General features: G+C 44.2%; 1 protein-coding gene and 1 non-coding gene across 4 annotated transcripts in view; one reads left to right on the forward strand and one right to left on the reverse strand.

Moving 5' to 3' along the window:
• Positions 1–6320: 6320 nt before the first annotated feature.
• Positions 6321–18481, forward strand: part of TC2N (tandem C2 domains, nuclear) — a 49998-nt gene continuing 37837 nt past the window's right edge. For 2 of the 3 annotated variants that reach the window (XM_038746159.1, XM_038746178.1), the window contains exons 1-2: positions 6321–6406; positions 8510–8572. The gene's annotated coding sequence lies outside the window, so the exon portion shown is untranslated. Of the gene's footprint in view, positions 6430–8509; positions 8573–18481 lie in introns of all 3 variants that reach the window. The other variant, XM_038746168.1, reaches the window with a different exon arrangement.
• On the reverse strand, positions 18222–18359 carry LOC119937190. The gene has a single exon (XR_005453942.1). It is a non-coding gene; the product is annotated as a small nucleolar RNA SNORA7 (small nucleolar RNA).

Raw genomic sequence — 18481 nt, forward strand, 5'->3', positions numbered from 1 at the left:
CACTGTGCTAAGAGCTTGGGAGATCACAATACAACAGAATTAGTGGACAGATTCCCTGCCCACAAAGTTACAGTTATGTTCTTGAAGAAACTTGTGGTATGGGAAAGTCATATTACAGTTACCACTGATTCAGGGAATTCTCCTCATTGGAAATTAATGTTTGAAGCTAATTTGAAAATAGTGCCATGACTACCATTTTTCGAACTGAATTCATATTTTACCGTAATGTCCAGAATGTTCTACACCTTTGCCACTTGTCATTACTTTGCGTTAAAATGCTGTAAATGTGCAAAGTCACAAAGAAAAAATACTATATGGTACGGTACAGTAAACCTGAGGCAGAGGCTGAAGCATAGCAGCATCATTCCTTGATCTACTTAATGAGCATGTGCACAACTATTTCTTTGTACACTGTGCCAACTTGTGGATTGTTGTTTATGTCAGAATAGCTTCATGCTGTGAAAAGAAAGTTTCCTAACTCTTTCGCCTAGTTCAATCCAAATTATGTAAGGGAAACACGTGTTATGGCAGAACTGAATGTACTTGGGAAAATGAATAATAAATAAATAAATAAGAGAAAGTAACAGATAGGAAAGAGGGAACCAACTACTGGAGAGCTCATAGCTCAGCAGCTTTGCAAGCAAGCACAAAACACTCAGTACCCACAAAACACTTTTATTAGGCTGCTCTCCTCCCTGTGCCCCATAGATACACCAACAGGAAAATCATATCCATATTTGTTGCTAAAATGCTTGGTCAGTATAAATTGCTTCTTGCCCTTAGAGAATGGGGTAGTGATTTGCAAGAGTGTCCCAGGATAAAGAGCTCTATTTAGTAACTGCACCTTTTTGTTTGCATCTAGACCAAGCAGAGAGAGGACTTTTCTTCTGTAAAATTCCCTCTTTTGATTGAACCCTTGATGCTTATCCAGCACTTACTGGGAAAATGCCATGCAGACAGCCAAAGCCCAGACCACCCTGACAGCTCGATGTCCTCACTTAAGACTGACCGACAGAAGGCAGCCCTCGCCGACCATCCATCCCTTCTCCTGATAGCTGGAACTGCTCTAGGATCCTAGACTCCAAGAATACCCCCCTTGAGACTTGGGGGGATAGGGGGAAGGCATTGTCACTGACTCATTTTCTCCCTTCTGGCAGCCTGCTATTCTATCCAGCAGTCTCAGCTGCCTAAGTCCTTGAGATGGCCATCAGTGTGCTCGCACTCACCTGGGTTGGGGTGGTGGGAGGTGTGGGGAGTCAGCTAGAATTTTTTATGGAAATTTCCTCTGTCATTTTGGTTTTCTTTCATTTCAGAGGACCTGGATGGTCCCATGGTTCACCCTTGCTGCATCTGGGCAGTGAACCCTCTCTATAATCTACTGGGAGTTTGCTAGTTACAGCTTCCTGCCCTGCCAACTGATGAGAATCATACCAAATGGACCCACCTCTGTGAGGAAAATGCACGGATTCTGTAAATATGAATTTCATCATGATCAAATTATCTGGCCTCTTTGGACAGTTGAATTAGGACACAACTTCCCCTTTTTTCCCCCAGGCAATTCAACTCACATCTATAAATCAATGGTACTGTAACTACTAAAAATCCAACATTCTGGGGCAGAAAGGATGGTGGCTAAGATGGAAAAATTAGGAGGAAGGGTGGGTTTAGGGAGAAAGAGCAGTAGTTTTGTTCCAGATACATACAGTTTGAGGGGACAATGGGTCATCCAAGGGGAGATAAATGGAAGCAAGAGACGATACATGACTTCAGGTCAGATGAGAGAGGTCAGGGGTAGAGATACATATTTAGAAGTCATCATTGTATATTTTATGAATGAAAATGTTTTTATGGGCAATATTCTTGCAAAATGACTTTTAAAATAAAACCGAAGTTCCAATAACCCAACAATTGACTACATTTTTATTCACAGAGATCTAATAAACAGCTAATAGAGATATTAAAGATCTTCTAACTGCGGGCTACATTGATGAAGCCTGTAGATTCCACAAGATGCGCCAATAGGGGGCAGGTTTGCAAAGGAATTTTTCACTAATCCACTTTAATAGGCTTCGTTTGGTTACAATCGGCAAAAAAAATGGATCCTTAATTTGGATGAAAATATAGTAATGATTATGCCTTCTCAACGATTCGAAGGCAGTGGTAGCTTTAACATTGCATGACGTGGCTTTCAAGTCAATCACATAGGCACTAGGATATTTTTTTCGTGGAAGGCACAGAACGGACAATAGAAGGTGAAGTTACTGGTACTTGATGTTACAAAAAATACATTCCGTATGGTATTGCAACCAGTGCCGTTTCTGTGGGGAGAGGTTTAAAACAATAGCATACAGAAAGGTACAATTTATCCATTCATCTTGTCAGAGATGCTTGAACCAGTAACCTAAATGAGCAATTGTCCACAGTACACAACAGGGGCCTACCAATGCCTCAGAAGGGACCTATACCTTGTTGTATTTTCAGCTCTGAAACATAATTGCAAGAACAACTTAAAGAGAAACACATTAAGCAATTCCCTAACTAATAGTTGAAGCTGACTGTAAGCCCTGTGTGGGACAGGGACTGTGACCCATCTTGTATCTACCATTAAAGAGAATTACTTCAATCAATTAATCGATTAATCATATTGACTGAGCAATTACTTTGTGTAGAGCACTGTACTAGTCACTTGGGAGAGTGCAATACAGCAGACTTGATAGACACATTCCCGGCCCACAGTGAACTTCAATCCTAAAGGGGAGACAGACACTAATATAAATAAATAAATTACAGATGGGTACGTAAGAGCTGAGGGGCTGAGGGAGGGGAGAAGTAATCGCAAAACTTCATTTGTGGCTCCATTATGCAGTACTTGAGGAAATTTGTTTTGTTTTGTTGTCTGTCTCCCCCTTCTAGACTGTGAGCCCGTTGTTGGGTAGGGACCGTCCTTATATGTTGCCAAGTTGTGCTTCCCAAGCGCTTAGTACAGTAAGTGCTCAATAAATACGATTGATTGATTGATTGATTGAATAAAGGGAGCAAATAAAGGCGATGTAAAAGGTAAGGGGAGTCAAGGAAATGGGGGCCTATTAGGCAAAGGCCTCTCTTGAAGGAGATTCAATAAGGCTTTAAGGGGAAAGTCATTGTCTGTGGAATATGAGGAGGGAGGGCATTCCAGGCCAAAGGCAGGATGTGGGCCAGGGGTTGGCGGCCAGATAGACAAGATCGAGGTACGCTGACATAACGGCCCTCACCCCAAGGGCCGCTCTCCCCATCCAGTGGGAGACTGTGGGGAGCGAAGCCGGACACAAACGGGCCCTGAGGGGCGGTCCATTGAGCAGGACCCCCTCCCCTTCCCCGACAGATAATAATGATGGTATTTATTAAGCGCTGGATAAAGCACGGGCTTGGGAATACGGGGGTCATGGGTTCTAGTCCAGGTTCCACCACTTGTCTGTTGTGTGACCTTGGAAATATAGCTTTGCTTCTCTGGTCCTCAGTACCCTCATCTGTAAAAATGGGAATTAAGACTGAGCTCCACGTGGGACAGGGACAGCGTCCAATCTGATTTGCTTGCATCCACCACAGCACTTAGTACAGTGCCTGGCACCTAGTAAGCACTTAACAAATACCACAATCAATATTATTATTATTACCACGTACCAGGCACTGTTCTAAGTTCCGGGGTGTATACAAGCAAATTGGGTTGAACCTGCTGTGGGGCTCACAATCTCAAACCCCCATTTTCCAGAGGAGGTAACTGAGGCCCAGAGACTAATAATAATAATGGCATTTGTTAAGCGCTTTCTATGTGCCAAGCATTGTTCTAAGCCCTGGGGTAGGTACAAGGTAATGAAGTTGTCCCACGTGGGGCTCACAGTCTTAATCCCCATTTAACAGATGAGGTAACGGTGGCACAGAGGAGTTAAGTGATTTATCCAAAGTCACAGAGCTGATAAGTGGCCGAGCCGAGATTAGAACCCACGACCTCTGACTCCCAAGCCCGTGCTCTTTCTATTAAAGCCAGAACGGTTAGAGAAGTGACTTGCCTAAGGTCCCAAGGCAGACAAGTGGCGGCTGAGGGATTAGAAGCCGTGACTTCTGATTTCCAGGCCCGGGCTCTAGCCGCTAGGCCAGGCTGCTTCTCCGGACTCATGTGTCCTTCGACACTGTGAATCACCCCCTTCTCCTCAATACGCTATCCAACCTTGGCTTCGCAGACTCCGTCCCCTCCTGGTTCTCCTCATCTCTCTGGCCATTCATTCTCAGTCTCTTTTGCAGGCTCCTCCTCCCCCTCCCATCCCCTTACTGTAGGGGTTCCTCAAGGTTCAGTTCTTGGTTCCTTTCTGTTCTCGATCTACACTCACTCCCTTGGTGACCTCATTCGCTCCCACGGCTTCAACTATCATCTCTATGCTGATGACACTCAAATCTACATCTCTGCCCCTGCTCTCTCTCCCTCCCTCCAGGCTCGCATCTCCTCCTGCCTTCAGGACATCTCCATCTGGATGTCTGCCCGCCACCTAAAACTCGACATGTCCAAGACTGAACTCCTTGTCTTCCCTCCCAAACCCTGCCCTCTCCCTGACTTTCCCATCACTGTTGACGGCACTACGATCCTTCCCATCTCACAAGCCCGCAACCTTGGTGTCATCCTCGACTCCTCTCTCTCGTTCACCCCTCAAGTCCAATCCATCACCAAAACCTGCCGGTCTCACCTCTGCAACATTGCCAAGATCTGCCCTTTCCTCTCCATCCAAACTGCTACCCTGCTCGTTCAAGCTCTCATCCTATCCCGTCTGGATTACTGTATCAGCCTCCTCTCCGATCTCCCATCCTCCTGTCTCTCCCCACTTCAATCCATACTTCACGCTGCTGCCCAGATCGTCTTTGTCCAGAAACGCTCTGGGCATGTTACTCCCCTCCTCAAAAATCTCCAGTGGCTACCAATCAACCTACGCATCAGGCAGAAACTCCTCACCCTCGGCTTCAAGGCTGTCCAATCACCTCGCCCCCTCCTACCTCACCTCCTTTCTCTCCTTCTCCAGCCCAGCCCGCACCCTCCGCACCTCTGCCGCTAATCTCCTCACTGTACCTCGCTCTCACCTGTCCCGCCATCGACCCCCGGCCCACGTCATCCCCCGGGCCTGGAATGCCCTCCCTCTGCCCATCCTCCAAGCTAGCTCTCTTCCTCCCTTCAAGGCCCTACTGAGAGCTCACCTCCTCCAGGAGGCCTTCCCAGACTGAGCTCCCTCCTTCCTCTCCCTCTCCCTCTCCTCCCCCTCTCCATCCCCCCTGCCTTACCTCCTTCCACTCCCCACAGCACCTGTATATATGTATATGTGTTTGTATGCATTTATTACTCTATTTATTTTATTTGTACATATTTATTATATTTATTTTATTTTGTTAATATGTTTTGTTTTGTTGTCTGTCTCTCCCTTCTAGACTGTGAGCCCACTGTTGGGTCGGGACCGTCTCTGTATGTTGCCAACTTGTACTTCCCAAGCGCTTAGTACAGTGCTCTGCACACAGTAAGGGCTCAATAAATACGATTGAATGAATGAATGAAGGAATGAATGAATGTGTCCCTGGCTGTGCCCTGGGCATCGCACCTCGGAACCCCCTCACCTGTCACAAAGGGGTTGAGCTGAAGGTGTGTGTGTGTGTGTGTGTGTGTGTGTGTGTGTGTGTGTGTGTGTGTGTGTGTGTTTGGGTGTGTGTTTGGGGGCGAGGGCACAGGGTGAGGGAGAGGGGCGCTTCCGCGGAGAAACTGCAGAGCTTAGTGGCAAGAGCCCGGGTTTGGGAGTCAGAGGTCGTGGGTTCTAATTCCGACTCCGCCCCCTGTCAGCTGTGTGGCTTTGGGCAAGTCACTTGACTGCTCTGGTCCCCAGTGACCTCATCTGTCAAATGGGGATGAAGACTGCGAGCCCCACCTGGGCCAACCTGATTACCTTGTATCTACCCCAGCGCTTAGAGCAGCGTGGCTCAGTGGAAAGAGCCCGGGCTTTGGAGTCAGTGGTCAGGGGTTCAAATCCCCGACTCGGCCAATTGTCAGCTGTGTGACTTTGGGCAAGTCACTTCACTTCTCTGTGCCTCACTTCCCTCATCTGTAAAATGGGGATTGACTGTGAGCCCCCCGTGGGACAACCTGATCACCTTGTAACCTCCCCAGCGCTTGGAGCAGTGCTTTGCACATAGTAAGCGCTTAATAAATGCCATTAGTAGTAGTAGTGAGCGCTTAACAACGACCATCATTATTATTGTGATTATTCTGATGATGACTTCCCGGCTGCCCGGCTCGGGTATCTCACCTCCCACCGGAGGGGCGGAGCGGAGAGGAGAGGAGAGGAGGGGAGAGGAAGCCGCTGGGCCTCCGGCCGAGGTGATTGAGGCGGCCACGGGCACGGTGGGTCACCCTCTCCCTGCCAGGTAACCCCCGAGGGGGCACGGGCCCAGGGAGAACGGGGGGCACCGGGGAAAGGAAGCTGGGAAGGGGCAGGAGGGAGGGGAAAGGGCGCAAGAGATAGAGAAGCAGCGTGGGTCAGTGGAAAGAGCCCTGGCTTTGGAGTCAGAGGTCATGGGTTCACATCCCAGCTCTGCCAATTGTCAGCTGTGTGACTTTTAGCAAGTCACTTCACTTCTCTGGGCCTCAGTTACCTCATCTGTAAAATGGGGATTAAGACTGTCAGCCCCCCGTGGGACAAGCTGATCACTTTGTAACCTCCCCAGCGCTTAGAACAGTGCTTTGCACATAGTAAGCGCTTAATAAATGCCATCATCATTATTATTAAGAGGTAACAGGAGGTGGGGAGAGGAAGCAGGGGGTGAGGGGGTAAGGTGGAGGGGACAGGGAGGAAAAGGGTGGGGTGAGGAAGGAGGGAGGGGGCAGGGGGTGAGAGGGCAACAGGGAGGGAAAAGGGGGTGAGGGCAAGAGGGCCAGGCTGCTTCTCCGGGCCCATGTGTCCCTGGCTGTGCCCTGGGCATCGCACCTCGGAACCCCCTCACCTGTCACAAAGGGGGTCGAGCTGAACTCTGTGTGTGTGTGTGTGTGTGTGTGTGTGTGTGTGTGTGTGTGTTTTGGGGCGAGGGCACAGGGCGAGGGAGAGGGGCCTTCCGCTGAGAAACGGCAGAGCTCAGTGCTTGGGAGTCAGAGGTCGTGGGTTCTAATCCCGGCTCCGCCCCCGGTCGGCTGTGGGACTTTGGGCAAGTCACTTGACTGCTCTGGGCCCCAGTGACTTCATCTGTCAAATGGGGATGAAGACTGCGAGCCCCACCTGGGCCAACCTGGTCACCTTATATCTATCCCAGCACTTAGAACAGTGCTCGGCACATAGTAGCAGCGTGGCTCAGTGGAAAGAGCCCTGGCTTTGGAGTCAGAGGTCACGGGTTCGAATCCCAGCCTCGCCACTTGTCGGCTGTGTGACTTTGGGCAAGTCACTTCACTTCTCTGGGCCGCAGTTGCCTCATCTGTCAAATGGGGAGTAAGACTGTGAGCCCCACGTGGGACAACCTGAGCACCTTGTATCTATCCCAGCGCTTAGAACAGTGTTTTAAGCGCTTAGTACAGTGCTCTGCACACAGTAAGCGCTCAGGAAATACGATTGAATGAATGAATGAAGCAGGGGACAAGCAGGGAGCAGGTGGGGAGAGGAAGCAGGGAGTGAGGGCAAGAGGGAGAAGGGGACAGGGAGGGAGCAGGTGGGGAGAGGAAGCAGGGGGTAAGGGAGCAAGATGGAGGGAACAAGGAGGGGAGGGTGGAGAGAGGAATGAGGGATGGGGCAGGAGGTGAGAGGGCAACAGGGAGGGAAAAGGACAAAGGGAGGGAGCAGGGGTGAGAGCAAAGGGAGGGAGGGGACAGGGAGAGAACAGGTGGGGAGAGGAAGCAGGGAGTGAGGGGGCAAGAGGGAGGAAGCAGGGGGCAAAAGGGAGGGAACGGGGTGAGGAGAGGAAGCAGGGAGTGAGGGGGCAGGATGGAGGTGACAGGGAGGGAAGGGGTTGGGAGAGAAATGGGGGGCAAGATGGAGGGGAAAAGGAGGGAAGACTCGGGAAGAAGGGGGTGAGGGGGCAAGAGGGAAGGGAGGGGGGCAGGGAAGAAGGGGTAGGGGGTAAGGGAGGGGACAGACAGGGAGGGAATGGGGAGAGGAACCAGGGGGTGAGGGGGCAAGAGGGAGGGGACAGGGAACGGGAGGGAGAGAGTAGGGGCTCAGGGGTTAGGGGTCGATGAGACATGTGGGCCGCCTGCTTCCTTGTGAGGCTAGAGCCCCAGTCCACTGGATTCCATTTTCCCACTTTCCAGCAACATCTCTGTGTCCCATGTTGCCAGGGAAGCAAGAAGGACACAGACAAGCAACCAAAAAGTGTGAAGAACTCTAGGCCCAGCGCTCCGCTCAGACACAATGCAGTAGGCCAACCCTCTTGGCTTTCATTGCCCTAGTGATATTGTAAAGAGACGAAGTACCTGTCCCTTGTGAATTAATGTGTGTAATTTTGTTTCTCCCAAATGTCAAAGAAATGCAAGTCTAGAGAGAAAAAACAAGTCCTTCCCACACGATGATGCCTGCTCCATTTCGAGGTGAGACTCTTGAATTATTAATAAGGTACCGTGAGTCAGAGGTACAGGAAGGCAGGTCGGATAGACTTTGGCGTTATTAGGGCACTTTGTGGGATTGTGTGTTTATTTTATAGAGATTGTTTCTGGGGATGTGCAGTGTATTCGAAAAGAGTCAGGTTGCACAGTACGTGGTGCCAGATTTTCATGTAAATAAAATAACACCCAGTGGAGTTTTGCAATTCCTCCTTAATAAGAATTAAAATAATGGTACTTCCCAGATGCTCGAAAAGACTTATTTGGCTTCTGGTTATGGGACAATCAGATTGTATTTTTCAGTAATTTACTGGTCGCAACAGCTTTCAGGAACCAAATTTAACAGTTAATGAAAAAGCGACATTATTTAAGGGTTTACCTGTCCACTCATTTTGTCCTTGTGTAATCTGTTATTTTGTCAAAGTTCCCTTTTTGATTCCTTTAAGAAAGAAAACACTCCTCCACATTACAGATCACCCAGGAAATTTCTTGAGGAGTGCACAGTTTCAGAATGAAAATGGTTTTATTGCATTGCAGTGGGCTGTATCAGTGTATTGGAAATATCATAACTTTGACCCATAGTTTATTCAGTAGTATTTGAGTGCTTACTGTGTGCAGAGCACTGTACTACATGCTTAATAGTTCATTATCATCTCCTGTATAGCACTTATGTACCTATCTTTATACTCTGTTGTCTCCTTACCTATAATTTACTTTCATGTCTGTCTCCCCCACAAGGTTTTAATCCCCTCCAGGGCAATGTATGCTATTTATGCTATTGAATTCTCCCCAAGCACTTAATTTGGTGCTCTGCGCAAAGTGCTTAATAAATCCTCTTGATTACTTTCATATGATCAAAGGTATTCTCTTTAAAGACTGTCTTTTTGGAAAGGATACAGTTTATGTTATTTTTAATTCATTCATTCAATCGTTTTTATTGAGCGCTTACTGTGTGCAGAGCACTGTACTAAGCACTTGGGAAGTACAAGTTGGCAACAACTTGTCTAATTCAGTAGTTTAGACTTTAGTAATACATCTATTAGTGTATGGTTAATACTTTCCTCTTTACGTAGCTTTATTTTCTAAAAGGTGAGCAATGTGATGTAGTAAATAGGATGCTAGACTCAAAAACATCAGTTCCACATTTAGTGATAACTGTGATCTTTGTTATGTTCTAAGCACTGGGGTAGATAATCAGGTCATATGCAGTCCCTGTCCCAGACAGAGTTCACAGTCTAAGGGGGCGGGAAGGAGAACAGGTATTTAATCCCCATTTTATAGATGAAGAAACCAAGGCACAGAGAAGTTAAATGACTTAACCAAGGTCACACAGCAGGCAAATGGCAAAGCTGAGATTAAACCCAGGTCCCTGACTGCCTGATTTGTGCTCTTTCCATTAGGGCACACTTCTTCTCTGTTTCAATATTGTCTCTACCACTAGCTCAGACTCTAGTTAGGGAACGTGCTTAAGGTCTGTGTTTCATGATACTTGCCAAGCATTTAGCTAAAGTGTTTTTAGGTGTTAAGAACTGCTGTTTTCAAAGTGTCTTCAGTTCCCTGAAGACAAAATACAGTGAAATCCCATTATTGGAGCCTATGATTTTTCACTGACTATATCTCTCCTTTCCAGATTGCTAAATTTTCTCTGACATTGGCATATTATTTTTCTACTATTTGTATTCATCCTCATTACCAATGATATGTATAGAGCATTTAGTACATGCAGAGCACTGTACTAAGCACTTGTGAGAGTACAATGCAACGAAGTTGGCAGACATGTTCATGCTTCACCATGTTCATGCCTCACAAGACTTGGAAGAAGGGTTTTTTGAAAGGCAAAACCTTTCTACCTCTACCTGGTATTTCTACTGTTATTTACTTTCATTGTTGAGTCAGCTCTACTTAGGCCAGTGCCATCTGGGGACCAGTGTAGCTGAACAGGAATCACTGACAACTTCTTTTGGTGTCCCATCCTCTTGCCTTTGAGGGCTCATCTGACAGGACCCGATCCAAGCTTCACACACACCCTTCTAGAGCTCTTAGAGGGTTATGGCACAGGAGGGTAGGGTATGAGGCAAAGGAGGTATTTGCCTGGGGGCTGAGGTGAAACACATTCTGGGAGGAAAATTGAGTTTGTATGATGTAGATCTACATCGTTGTTATTATAATGGTACTAGCACACTTCCCCCCGCCCCCCCAAAGCCTTGCTGAAAGCTCACCTCCTCCATCCATTCATTCTTTCATTCATTCATTCAATCATATTTCTTGAGTGGTTACTGTGTGCAGAGCACTGTACTAAGCGCTTGGGAACTCCAGGAGGCCTTCCCAGACTAAGTCTAGCTTTTCCTCTTCTCCCCCTCCCCACCCCACAGAGCTTGTATATATGTACATATTTATAATTATAATTGTATTTACTTTTATTAATGATGTGTACATATCTATAATTCTATTTATTTATAATGATGCTACTGATGTGTGTTTACTTGTTTTTATGTCTGTCTCCCCCCTTCTTGACTGTGAGCTCTCTGTGGGCAGAGATTGTCTCTATTTGTTGCCAAGTGCTTAGTACAGTGCTGTGCACACAGTGAGTACTCAATAAATATGATTGAATGAATTGTTAAGCCCTTACTATGTGCCAAGCACTATTCTAATTGCTGGGGTACAAACAAATTAATTGGGTGGGACACAGTCCCTGTCCCACAAACCTAAATAGGAGGGAGTGGGATTTAATTCCCATTTTACAGATGAGATCACTGAGGCACAGAGAAGTTAAGTGACTTGCCCAAGGTCACAAAGCAGACGTGGCAGAGCTGAGATCAGAACCCAGGTGCGCATTCCTCCACTAGGCCAAGTTGCTTCTCTTGCTTCTCTAGCACTCCTTTCCTCCTCTCCCTCGGAAGACAAACAATATTCTTACTAACTTCCCACACTTACCCTGTATTGCTATGTGCAAATTTCCCTCGCCCGTTTCTAGAAGAATATAAATGTTACGGTATTAGTTTATTTGTATCAAAGGGATTTAAGATGTGACTCCAGGTTACTCTTTGAAACTGGAAAGCCATGCAGATAATGTTTTAGCCCCTCCAGAACCCTCCACAGTTCTGTTATGGGGAAATGCCACCAGCAGAATTGAGTACAATTATACTCTTGAAAGCAGAAAGCATAGAAGAGGGCATGTTGAACAGAACCGTGGAGAGCAGTATCCTATTGTAATCTATTTTTGGGGGGTTTGCTGGGGGAAAACTGAGATTATTAGTTTTTCTGACCCTCAACCATGAAATCACACGGGTATGGCCAAATCATCAAGTTTTTCAAACAGCTATTCAGGCCAAGAGCTCCCTTTATCCGTAATGTGAGTTCCAAGAGACAACATACCTTAAAATCAAAGTTCACTCGTGATGTATGATTGACTTTAATCAAATCCGGATTGTAAATTAGATTGTTTTCCCTAAATAGAGAGCCGAAGTTATTGCATAGCACTGGAATATAGGAAAGAGGTGACATTATTTCAACCAACTATAATCAGAAACAGAATATACAGTATGCAAATTGATTCCCCTCCAAACTCTGTTCCCAGATTCTGGGGCAAAATTATTGAAGTAAACACATCATGAAAATGTACAGCTTCAAAAGGTTTATATTTACCAGTTTAGTGCAGTCTCTTTAAAAGTTCAGTTGTTAATTTCAAAAATGGTAATGGCTCCAGAATGTCTTGTTCTAAAACTTGATTATGCCAATTTTAATACACTTTGTACCCTTAACTGCCCAGGTATACTAAATGCCCTTCAGCAGGAACAGAGATTATTATAGATTAAATAAACTCATCTCATATCTATGCAAAAGTGTCTTTCCTACCAAAATTAAGATTGTTGAAAGTCAGTTAGAAATAAGGAATAATTTCAGAGATTATTCAAAATGTTCATTTTTGATCCATTTGACCCAACTTGTACTTCCCAAGCGCTTAGTACAGTGCTGTGTACACAGTAAGCACTCAATAAATGCGATTGAATGAATGAATCCACTGTCTCAAGGGAAAGTGTAGAGGAATTGAAAAATCCCGGAAGATTTAGTAGTAACTGGTATAATTAATTCTTCAACTAAGAAGAAAACCATGGCTTATCCAGATTTTAAGTTAGCAATTTTTAACCTTCATATTTCCGTGATGCAGTTTTGGAGGGGAAACTATTAAGTGCATAGTGTTGTTGTGTCACGTCTTACAAAGGTATCTGTTATGTGGTCCAACATTGTAACCTTAGCACTACACAAGTAGATTTTGAAAAAGCCAAACCTATTCCTAAATCCTGCCCAGTTTTAGTGTTTCTGTTGCAGCTGCCACCGCCAAATGAGACTGTGTGTCAGTGTCTGAAAACTTTAGTCATGGAACAGTATGTAATATGTTGCTTTGGTGCCCTAGAATTAAGGGAAAATATGCATGTTCTCACTTAAATATGCTGTGCCAGAAATAAAAAGCCTCGAGATGACAATAGAATATTAAATATTGTTAATGTGAACAAGAAAGAGAAAACCTACAATTTGTTAATATTCCTGTAGGATCGAGTAACAATTTTACATTTTCATTTAATAACTAAAAATTATAATTAAGGTTGAATAAATCTATCCAGAAGGACTCTGACTAGAGTCCACATAAAGTGATAAGGTTTTTCATAATAATGAAAACAGTCAAGTACTGTACTCAGCACTCGGCTAGACACAAGATAATAAGTTCCCACATAAGACTCAGAGTCTAACTAGGAGAGAGAACAGGTTTTGAATCCCCTTTTTGCAAAAGAGGGAACTGAGGTTGTAAAGAAGTTAAAAATTTGCTGAAGGCCATGGCAGACACTTGACAGAGCTAGGATTAGAATCCAGGTCCTCTAACTCCCAGGCCTATGCTGTTTTGAAAAAAATTACAACTTTAGTATTGTTCGATAACGTGCTTTTTAACCAAGCGCTTATTTGTTAGAAGTAAAGTGAAGTTGCCCTAAAATTTGGGTGATTTAAGACTACTTTGGATGGAAACGTTGTGAACATATTGTCAGGAAATTTTCGCCAACTGACCTACAAGGTTTTTCATCTTGAATTCCTATTATTCTAAGCAGGACCTATGTGCACTGGGAAGTAAATATAGCAGTTGGAAATGTCCTTATTTTAAGTAATTAACTGTTCTAAAGGATTAAAAGGAACATTTTGCCTCTTAGTTGTTTCCTTAAAAATGATTATTCTTAGACAGGATTAATCAGTTATATTTACATCAAATGTTCCACTGGTTCCATCTGCTTATTCTACTTCAAGCCACACAAGAGAAAGTGAATCTTGAAATTTTAAGCACAAATTCCCCAGAATTCTTTTCCTCATTGGCTTTTAAAAGGGGAAAAATGAGGTTATTTGAATCCAAGATAGACATAAATACTCTATGACTTTTGCAAATTGAATGTATTCCACTTTCAGTCCACATGTGCTTAAGATCTGCAACTCAAGTAATAGACAGATGTCTAGGGTTTTTTCTTTGTACTCTCTTTGATGCTTTACTCTTCTCTCCTGTTCTCCTCCTGATAATTTAGAAAAAATACCAGTGGGGAAGAGAACACAGGAAGGTTTTGTTCAATAAATACCTTTATCTTTCACAGTTCCTAATTTTAAATTTTATATAGTGTAAGAATAAAGGAACTTCCTTTGCAAAGCTTCTGTGGTTGGCGTATTGGAAATGTAACATCAAATCCTCCAATCAATTATGAAAAAGTTCTTTTGTTCTCTTTGGGACTTTGATGTATTAAAGTTTTATCTAATTTCAGTTAAGCAGACTGGGTGAACCTATTAATTAGAGGTTTGTGCTTTTCCCAGTTGAGAAGACAGTAGGAGTGCCTGGTTTAGCAGTGTATTATTGAACCTCTTCAACTCACACCTATAAACCATATCTTACGATGTACATTTCCTTGTTTATTGTTATAAAAATGTGGCAAACATTAATAAAACACATTCGGCATAAAGCATTTCTCACTCTAATTAGCATTATCCTTTTTGAATTTGAGTTTTTAAAGATGTAAAACTTGAGAGTGAGTGGTTTTCATCCTTGGTAAAGATCATCAACTGCCATTATAAACTGCATCCTTTTCCTACCCAGCTACCAGAATGGATTCAATCATATTTATTGAGCACTTACTGTGTGCAGATCACTGTACTAAGCGCTTGGGAAGAGTACAATAGAACAATAAACAGACACATTCCCTGCCCACAATGAGCATACAGTCTAGAAAAGCAGCGTGACTTAATGGAAAGAGCCTGGGCTTGGGAGTCAGAGGTCATGAATTCTAATCATGGCTCTGCCACTTGTCAGCTGTATGACTTTGGGCAAGTCACTTAACTTCTTTGTGCCTCGGTTACCTCATCTGTAAAATGGGGATTAAGACTGTGAGCCCCACCTGGGACAACCTGATAACCTCATATTTTCCCCAGTGCTTAGAACAGTGCTTGGCACATAGTAACTGCTTAACAAATACCATCATTATTATTATTGGGGGGAAGACAGACATCAATACAAATAAATAAATTACAGATCATCATCATCAATCGTATTTATTGAGCGCTTACTGTGTGCAGAGCACTGTACTAAGCACTTGGGAAGTACAAGTTTGCAACATATAGAGACAGTCCCTACCCAACAGTGGGCTCACAGTCTAAAAGGGGGAGGCAGAGAACAAAACCAAACATACTAACAAAATAAAATAAATAGAATAGATATGTACAAGTAAAATAAATAAATAAATAAATAGAGTAATAAATATGTACAAATATATATACATATATACAGGTGATATATATGCATAAATGCTGTGGGGCTGGGAGGAGCTAATGTAGGGCAACATAATTGACTTAGCTGTGGCTTAAACCAAATCTACCAGATGTCTGAAGCAGCAGGAAACCACATTACATCATGGTGATTTTCCATCCTAACTCTTCAGCCAAGTCAGGTTGGACAGTACATAGCTGGAGGCAGTGTACACTTGTCTCTTGGATAAGATAAAAAAAGGGAATGTCAGGCTATTTAAGGTCCATAAAGAGTGAAGGTAATTACAGTTAATATGTGCACATGCTACATTGTAAACTCCCTGAAAGCAGAGAGGTTTTCCTTGAAGGAGGATTTTTGGAAGGGGAGAGATAATAATAATGTGAGGAGAACAACATTTTAGGAAGGTGATCTGGGCTGCAGAGTGTAGAGTAGCCTGAAGAGGTGGGAGGTTGAAATCAGGGAGACAGATTCATGCAGGGATTCTAGGGCTGCAGTTCTGAGTCTCTGGCTAAAGAGGTTCTGCAAAATATAAATCAATCATTGAGCTCTAACTGGGTGCAGAGCACTTTTCTAAGCAAATTTTGGATGTTTTTATGTGTCTATATATAATCTGATGTAATGTGTGGGATATTATAATTTTATTTTGCCAGTATATCTTATTAAAACAACATCTATAATTATATTAAAATACAACCTGCCGTATTTATCAATCAATAAATCATATTTATTGCACGTTAACTGTGCTTAGAGTATTGTACTATGCTCTTGGGAGAGTACAATATAACAGAGTCGGTAGACTCGTTCCCTGCCCACAACGACCTTACAGTCTAGAGGGGGAGATAGACATTAATATAAACAAATAAGCAAAATTATGAGATCAAGTTACAGTAAGAAGGTTGGCATTAGAGGAGCAAAGTATACAGGCTGGGTTGTAGTAGCAAATCAGGGAGGTGGGGGAGGAGGGGACAAGGTGATTGCATGCTTTAAACCTAGGATAAGAAGTTTCTATTTGATGTGGAGGTGGATGGGCATCCACTGAGGTTCTTGAGGAGTGGGGAAACAATGGATTGTAACAACCTCATCTATCACATTGCTGGTCCCTCGCCCATACCCTGCCTCTAGCCTGGAACTCCCTTGCTCCTCGTACCCTTCAAAGTCTTATTAAAAAGAGATCTCCTCCAATATGCCTTCCCTGACGAAGCCCTCATTTCTTCTTCTCCCACTTCCTTCTGCACACTTTATTCACCCCTCCTTCAGCCCCATAGCCCTTAAGGACATATCCATAATTTGATTTATTTATGGATGATCCAAGAGGTACAGGAGACAGAGAGGTCAGCAGAGGCAAGGTGGGATAGGTTAAGTGCTTGGATTAATGTCGTAGCAGTTTGGATGAAGAGGAAAGGGTGGATTTTAGGGATGTTGTGAAGGTAGAACTGACATGATTTGGTGACAGATTGAATATGTGGGTTGAATGAGAGAAATGAGTTGAGGATAGTGCCAAGGCTAGGGCTTGTGAGATGGAGGATGATGGTGCTGTCTACAGTGGTGGGAGAGTCAGTGGGAGGACAGGACTTGAGTGGCACTATGAGGAGCTCGGTTTCAGACATGTTGAGCTTGAGGTGTTGGCAGACCATCCAAGTGTGATATCCCGAAGGCAGGAGGAAATATCTTCTGTGTGTTTTAAGCCCGAAATATAATCGCAGAATGGCTTCATGATAATTGAAAGGGATGTTTAGTTAAACACTAATTGCCTTGGTGCCAGAATTGTGATAGTATTTTTTTAAATGAGCAAAGAGACTTCTATACAGAGGCTTTACCATATCTAATAACCTCAGGCCCATAGAAGAGTTGATGTGGTCCTATGTGAGGAGACCGAGGCAGTAACCTAATCAAAAAATGACAGGCACTTGAACCAAGTGGCGCCTGTTTAGATAGGAAGGAATGGATATTAGAAGTATTGTGGAGAACCAGCCTGCATAATTTAGCAGCAGATTGCATGTGAGAATTAAAGCATAGTGAGGAGTCAAAGATGACACCAAGGGTGTAGACTGATAGCGTTGTCGAGGAGGAGTGGATTTAGAGGGAAGAGGAAAGAAGAAACAGTAGCAGCAGATGCTCTGATGGTGCCTTCTCCACCACACTGAAGTCCGCTGCCTGTGAGAGAAGCTGCCAAGCCCTAGCAACGTAGGAATAGTTCATCAACCCCTTCTCGGCCTCACGCTGGTGGGGTGGATAATTCTCAAGATTGGGAAGACTGTGACTTTGGCTGCAGCTCTGTCTATTATGACTCTTTGGCTCTGAGCTGTGAGAAGCCTAAATCTCTAATCCTCTAACTGCACAATATCCTATTGGTTGCTGTGATTTTTAAAATTTCTTGTGTGTGTTGTGTGTGTGTTTATTGTATTATCTTTCTTTAATAATCACTCATCCCCTTTCCCTCCACTTATTTTTAAACTGTGAACCTCTTGGTGTCCGGAGACTGTGTGTCCAGATTTCAAACTTGTATTTTTTTTCCTAGTGATCACTATATTGCTTTGCACACTGTAGGTAGCTTAAAAAAACCTATCACTACTATTACTACTAATTGGATGAAATTATTTCTAGATACATATTTTTTAAACTGCTTGGTCTTTCTTATGCTGTCGAGTCATTTCTGACCCATAGTGACACCATGGACACATATCTCCCACAATGCCCCACCTCCATCTGCAGTCCTTCTGGTTGTATAGACATAGAGTTTTCTTGAAAAAATGTGGTAGTGGTTTACCACTGCCTCCCTCCGTGCAATAAATTTGAGCTCTGCCCTTGACTCTCTCCCATGCTGCTGCTGCCCAGCACAGGTGAGTTTTGACTTGTAGCAGATTGTCTTCCACTCATTAGCCACTGCCCATGCTAGGAATGGAATGGGTATGCCTCTGCTTGACTCTCCCTCCCATAGTCGAGACTGGTAGAGTACTGGAAACTCTCCAGGTGTGAGCTTGAGAGGGGTGATGCCTTGGAGGCAACAGAAAATGCGAGTCTGAATTGTAAGAGAAGTTGGTGCTAGATAGGTAGATTTGTGAGTCATTTGTATTGAAATGACAGCTATGCAAGTCACGGAGAGAGTGAAG

This window comes from Tachyglossus aculeatus, chromosome 1, assembly GCF_015852505.1.
Source record: "Tachyglossus aculeatus isolate mTacAcu1 chromosome 1, mTacAcu1.pri, whole genome shotgun sequence".
Lineage (NCBI taxonomy): Eukaryota > Metazoa > Chordata > Mammalia > Monotremata > Tachyglossidae > Tachyglossus > Tachyglossus aculeatus.